This window comes from Oncorhynchus mykiss, chromosome 3 (genome assembly GCF_057628025.1).
Source record: "Oncorhynchus mykiss isolate SJ-2025 chromosome 3, ASM5762802v1, whole genome shotgun sequence".
In the NCBI taxonomy this organism is placed as follows: domain Eukaryota; kingdom Metazoa; phylum Chordata; class Actinopteri; order Salmoniformes; family Salmonidae; genus Oncorhynchus; species Oncorhynchus mykiss.
The window spans coordinates 17,887,411-17,894,445 of NC_143024.1; the positions used below are offsets into that span (position 1 = coordinate 17,887,411).

General features: G+C 39.5%; 1 long non-coding RNA gene across 1 annotated transcript; it reads right to left on the reverse strand.

Annotated features, from left to right (window-relative positions):
- Positions 1 to 3,295: 3,295 nt before the first annotated feature.
- Positions 3,296 to 4,778, reverse strand: LOC149984427 (uncharacterized). Its single transcript, XR_016492394.1, has 2 exons — positions 4,628 to 4,778; positions 3,296 to 3,928 (listed from the first exon to the last, which is right to left on the reverse strand). It is a non-coding gene; the product is annotated as an uncharacterized LOC149984427 (long non-coding RNA).
- Between the last annotated feature and the right edge of the window lie 2,257 nt (positions 4,779 to 7,035).

A 7,035-nucleotide genomic window follows, 5' to 3' on the forward strand; every position in this document is an offset into this window, starting at 1 on the left:
TCTGAGCTTACAAAGCGAGAACAAAGAAACGAGATGGAAATGTAACCAACGGAATAGAAGACAAACTAAAGAGAACAGTTGCAATGGAGACCTACCTATCAGGCAACACACCACCTCAGTCACCAGATGACTTTGTAGTAGCAGAATTAGTTAGGTAACATTGATAAATAAGATGTTGTATTTATATAATAATGCTTATGTGAGATATTTGTCATTAGAATGTCTTCTTTTGGATAATACTGTTTGCAGTTTGCAGTTATCCCTTCTCTGCCAGGGCTTAGTCACATTGGGCCCCAGAGAGGGTAGAGGTCAGGCCTGTCTTCTTATGGGAATGTGTCTAACTATTTACATGTCCCCTCTGAGGTTGCCCTTATCTTGATTTAGTATATGACCTAAGAGGCTCACTGTCTTTTCTGATCTTGTCCAGGAGGGGGTGTATTTGATATATGCCATTGGATGAAGTCATGTTTTTGGTTCTAAGTGGTACCAAGAATGAGAGAAGAACTTAGTTTAGGAGACCAAACTGAACGATAATTTATAGCCAATGCTGTCTGGCTATGTGTGTCTTTGCTATAAAGGATCTCAGTTGCCAATATGTAAGCACTCTCAGATAATTAATTTATAGACACTGAATTGATCTGAGGGTCACAGGGTTGTGATGAAGCTTATATAATTAAAGATGGACTTTATGATAACTCTGACTTGTGTGTGGTTTGCTCTCTCATGATTTGGTAATACAGGATATTTCCACGACAACTTGCAGCCAGAACATGAGGCTAACATACCTGCCCCTAACTTATCTGCCCTGATGCACACCCTGATACCCCTTCCTCATTGTCTGCAACATGAATGAGAAGTCGAATACTTGCTGGAAGGAAAAAGGTTGGAAGAGGTCGGTCAAAAGCACAGAGATCTTAGTTTGACAAATGTCAAACTTGATAATGCTTTACGGAAAGCTGAGAAATACAAAAAAAGGTATGATTGACTGATGAACAAAAAGAGACAAGATTCCCCAAAGACAATACAGCAAATGAAGGGAACTCCGAACTTGAGAAGGATTTTGTTGTTTCAAAATGCCATCATTGCAGAGTTAAAACAAAAGTATTAAAAAATGTGCAGTGCCAAGGACAAACAAGTGGCTTCAGAGGCAACATCCTGAGAAAGTATGGCCTGGTCAAAGCCACAAACAGAGATTTTGAATTTTTCAGCAAAAGCAATGAGGGCAAATGAAAACAGGAAAACAAGTCTTCAATACTCCAGGAAAAATCAGTGTAACAGATTTGGCACTGCCACAGAAGAGAAAATCACTAGATTCTATGAACATGATGACAACAGAAGAGCAACTACAGGGAAAAAGGAAACACTAACGAGGGACAAGAAAAAGCAGAAGCGCTTCTTGAATGGCACAATTCAGAACCTTTATCAGAAGTTTAAGAGGGATTACTCAGACATTCAAATTTCCTACTGTGAATTCTGCAAAATATGTCATTTTTGGGTTGTCAAGCCAACAGTCCAGGATAGGGACACATGTCTCTGCAAAACCCATGCCAACCTCCAGTTCATGGCGGACAAACTACAGCATCACAAAGTGATCAGCTGCAGCAACACTGAGAAAGTTTGAGTCTTTGTGCTGTGAGAACCTGAAGAAAGAGTGCATGTACACAGAGTGCTCCCTTCGCCAAGCAAAAGAGCTTAAAACATCTGACTTTGATGCTGGTGAGCAGACATGGTGGTTTGAGTGGAAAAACAAAGCTGAAGAGAGAGAGAAGAAAAACAAAGAGGGAAACATTACATTTGACAGTAAAAGAAAAGGTATGTGACAAACTGCAGATTATATTGGAGGACTTCTCCAAAGGATTGAAAGAGAAGCTGGGGAAACACGTGTACAACATTCGACACCAATACTCCAAACAGAGAGTTAAGAGAATCTGGGGAAAGAGGAGATCATTGTGCATATTGACTTTGCAGAGAACTACCTGTGTAAATACACCAGTGAAATCCACGCAGTTCCCTTTGGTGATTCTCACAAGCAGGTGACCCTCCACACCTGTGTTGGATATACCACAAATTATACAGTTTCACTTTGCTCACTGAGCTCTTCTATGCGGACGACCCCTCTGCTATCTGGGCCCAACTCTCAAAACACTGGCCTACTTCCTTGAGCTCTGCCCATTGGCTACTGCTGTACACTTTGAATGATGGGCCTACAACCCAGTATAGGTCTGAAATGTTTAACAATGGTTGTTGTTCAAAATGTTTGCAATAAAATATTGTTTTCATACATTATTTTAAACATAGATGTCATTTCCATCACAACCCATATTTTGAGGTAAATGAGTATATTATGTATAATTTACATTCATTTGTTTTAGATATGGAAATCATATGGTTGTTATTATAATCTCATAAAAAGGTTGGGTGCAAATATCTTATTTTTCGTGATAAATAAATGTTTTCAGCTGTCACCAAGGCAAGTTTAAACATTCAGGCTTCGTGTTGAATTATTAATATTAGGAAAACAATCACTTGAAATAATATTCGATACAAGTTCATGTACAAATGCATAAGAAATACGTTATGAGTCAATTGTATGATTTCATTTTCAACGAAAATGGATGTTTAATGACGTTGATGGAAATTACATTTGTCTATGGCTGTCTGGGGGAAATGACAAAAATATATAAATTCCTGAATAGTACGATCGCAGCCATTATCAGATATAGTTTCTAGACAAATCAATGACAAGTACAATACTGGTAAAATGGTGTTTGAATAAGTTTTCATTTCTGAAAGTTTGCACGGCCAAAGTGCCGAAGTTGAATAATCACCCATTTACTATAATAAAAATGTTGTTTCCATGTGTAATCTCATATTCACAAAATCAGAATGAACTATCCATTTTAGTATTCAAAACATATCAAATGAACCTGAAATGACTCAACGTCACACTCTTGTGGCAAGGAAATATAATACACCTTGAATGTACCACATATTTTCCAAAACTAACAAAACCAGGCTATTACGCTGCTAGCTGGTGCTCATACATTTAGAAAACATATACTTAATACATTTTTCATAAATTACCTGCAATCATGGGACACACACAGTATGGATGAATGATGGGTAATCTACGGGATATAAATAGCACCCCTAAAGAAGATGCTTTTCGAATTAGTTGCTAACTTCAAGTATGGAACTTTAACTAGCATAAAACCCATATGGCAAATAACATATAGAGTGGCTTATTTGACGCCAAACCAACAACACTAGTTACTAATAACATAAATTAATCATGTACGATGTAAAAGGTAGATTTTATTATGCAATGTCAATTTGATACATTTCTATCCCGGGACCATTCCATTTTCAACTCAACGACAGCAATTCTCCATAAATCTGCTGTGTTTTACTTAGAATTCCATACCTGTGTATTAGACAATGTAAACACACTAATCCACCAGGTGGCATAATACCCATCTTTATGCAGGAATTTAACAATTGAATTACACTGTTACATAAGTAAGGGTGGCTAACCAGCCTAACTAATCAAATCAAATCAAATGTATTTATATAGCCCTTCGTAAATCAGCTGATATCTCAAAGTACTGTACAGAAACCCAGCCTAAAACCCCAAACAGCAAGCAATGCAGGTGTAGAAGCACAGTGGCTAGGAAAAACTCCCTAGAAAGGCCAAAACCTAGGAAGAAACCTAGAGAGGAACCAGGCTATGTGGGGTGGCCAGTCCTCTTCTGGCTGTGCCGGGTGGAGATTATAACAGAACATGGCCAAGATGTTCAAATGTTCATAAATGACCAGCATAATAAGGCAGAACAGTTGAAACTGGAGCAGCAGCACGGCCAGGTGGACTGGGGACAGCAAGGAGTCATCATGTCAGGTAGTCCTGAGGCATGGTCCTAGGGCTCAGGTCCTCCGAGAGAGAGAAAGAGAGAATTAGAGAGAGCACACTTAAATTCACACATGGACAGGAGAAGTACTCCAGATATAACAAACTGACCCTAGCCCCCCGACACATAAACTAATCACATTTTAGAACAGATGGAATAAAAATAACCAGCACAGTCCTTCTAAATTGTCTTAAGAAATGACATGTTTTGGTATGCCTGACATTATCATGCTATTATATTCAATGTGTTATGTAGAATACTAATTAATCATTAAGTAATCTTTCGAGACATAGCACCATTCTGAGAAGTGGTGGAGCATCACTCCGTTGAACACCGCTGGCAGCACTACACCCCTGATTATAACCGTTGGATGACTTCGGAAGTCTCACATAACCACAGCTCTATGAACTAAGTGCCACATTCAGTTTTTACACCATTGCAGCAGCAGGTCAAAAGATTCGGGGTTGACCCAAAATCATTTGGTGTTAAAGTGCCGAAAGCCAGGTCCTGGTGATGTACATGTTGTCCTTTGGTAAATTCAGAGCGTTTTGATCTCAGAGTGTTCAGCAGCGAGCACACTGGACACTCTGGCAGAGGAGTAGGGTTAATCCGAGTGGTCTGACCTCACACCGGCAGTCATACTCCCAAGCTAACTGGCTAAAGTTGTCTAGCTATTTCCAGACACAAATGAGAGAACACCTCACTCTGACCATTTTACTCACCCTAGCAGAGTTGGTTAGACTGTTTTCATGTTATCAAGTTCGCAACATGTTGACCACACCGCTCACGTTGCAAAATAAATGTATAAATGTACACATATGTTATTCAATCATTGCTCGCTTGTTGAGAGTCTGCTTTGCCAAGAGCTAAAATAGAAGTTGCTTCTATTTGTGGAACAGAACGTGCTGCAAGTCCTGCCTCTCCCATCTCCTCATTGGCTTTTAGAAGCATATGCCCACGTGCCATCTCCTCACTGGTTATACCCACGTGGCTGATTGAAAGACGAACAGAGTTAGGTTGTGGTAATACATCTTATGAAAGTTAGTTGCCAATCGCCATATAAAGTCCAAAGAAGAAAAAGCCTGGAAGGAGGAGAGATGGCTAGAAACGATTCAGTTGACCATTGTATGTGTGGATTAATTGTCGGGAGTAGAGGATTTTGTGCATTTCAGGTAAAATAACAACTCAATGTTTATATCCCAGGACAAATTAGCTACCAACATCAAGCTAGCTATCTAAATAGGACAAATTATCTAGCAACTGCAAGCTTGCTAAATTTCCATAAATGTATAATGCTTTTCGACCTGTCCCCAAATTAATATAATTGGTTCAGCGTTTGTTTTGATATTTCAACCTGCGTGTGGTGATCGCGTTTGGTGTGGGGGGGGGACAAAATCAAATTGCACACGATGGCACGCAAGTGATGGGTCCTTTGCGAACGAACCGAGTCTTGTAGGTGAACGTTGGGAGTCGGCTCGCATATCAGAAGAGCCGTATCTATTTGTAATTTTTTTTTTTTTTTAATTAAGGTATAAATAATCAAAAGATTTAAATGAATAAAATTAACTAATTCAAAGAACGAAAACATTAATAAAATAATATAGGCCTAAATGCTTAAACACGCACACATTCATTCTGTCTGCTCAGACTAACAGCCTTCCCGGTTGTTCCTGTCAATCAGACACGCAGTGTCAACCAATGAACCAAAGATGCGTGAGGGAGGGCTGAGCCAACTCACTCACAGTCACACACTTAGCAGCCAAGGCGAGAGAGGAAGGACAGCTGTGAAAACAACAGCTGGAAAATGAGTCGGAAGCACAGTAGCATTTGGATGCATTTTAATAATGTAGACAATGTTAAAGCACAGTGTAGAATTTGCAAAAACAAAATATCCTAAAGCCGGTTCTACGCATAACCTACACATGCGAACTGTGCACCCAACTGTGACGCTAGCTGTAGCGGAGCGTCGAGAAACTAGCGGATCACTCAGTCAAGTAGACCTACTCCGTGACCCACAGCAACGCAGTCTTCTATGGACAAGTTTATGCCAAAGTCTATGTCTGAAGCAAAACAAGGCCAATTTGATATTGCATTGGCTAAAATGATTGCCACCGATTTCCAGCCATTTTCGATCGTGGAGGACAGAGGTTTAAGAAATTCTAGCAATAAACTAAATCCAATGTACACAATTCCAAGCAGGAAATTCCTTTCAAGATCACTTATTTCACAACTGTACAAGAGCACACAGGCTTCAGTGCGGGAAAGAGTCCAAAAAGCTACTGCAGTTTGCTTTACCACTGACTGCTGGACATCAAGGGTAACCACTCCTTACCACTTCTTACAGGTCGGTTACATGTCACTTCATTCTTCAAAGAATAACCTCAGCAGCAGGGAGGGACTGCCCCAGCAGTCAGCTGGCTCAGGCACCAGGGCAACAGGAAGAAGAGGGATCAGATGGAGCAGAAGCACCAGCAGTAGTGCTACAAACGTCTGCTGTTTGGATGCTGTGTGCTGCTGGTTATAACATGGTAATAAAGAAGAGAGAGAAAAGAGGGACCAGTTTAATGTTTTAAGTGGGATGCTACAGTTTTAGACATTGTTATTTATTTTTCTTTGATATGGTGCAATATTCTAATATGCTGTTCAGATTGTATTAGTTTTGAATGGTTAGATTTATATGCACTTTGTTTATATATATTAAAAAGTTATACTTTAAATGCAAACAGCATTCTTTTTCATAACAAACCAATGCATTTTTAGATAGATTGTGGTTAAGGTAGAGTGTGAATTAATGTAATAATTAAACAATTACAATTGTTTTAACACCAATCATAGTCAAACTATCGCAAACTGTTTGACTTGAAAAAATACAAAACATATATTTTTTTTAAAAGCCGTTTGGGAGCCAAAAAAGCCTTCTCTTTTTGGTGAGCCGAGCCAAAAAGAGCCGGAATGCCCATCGCTAGCGGACGCATGTCCAGTTTGGGTATGGTGTTTAGTGACTGTAAATTCTTCTTATTCTTCTGTGGGTTTTATGGCAGACTACAACCCAAATAGGTGTATTACCGCCACCAACTGGACAAGGTAAAAATACTACCCATACGTGATAGGAAAAACTAACTTAATCCAC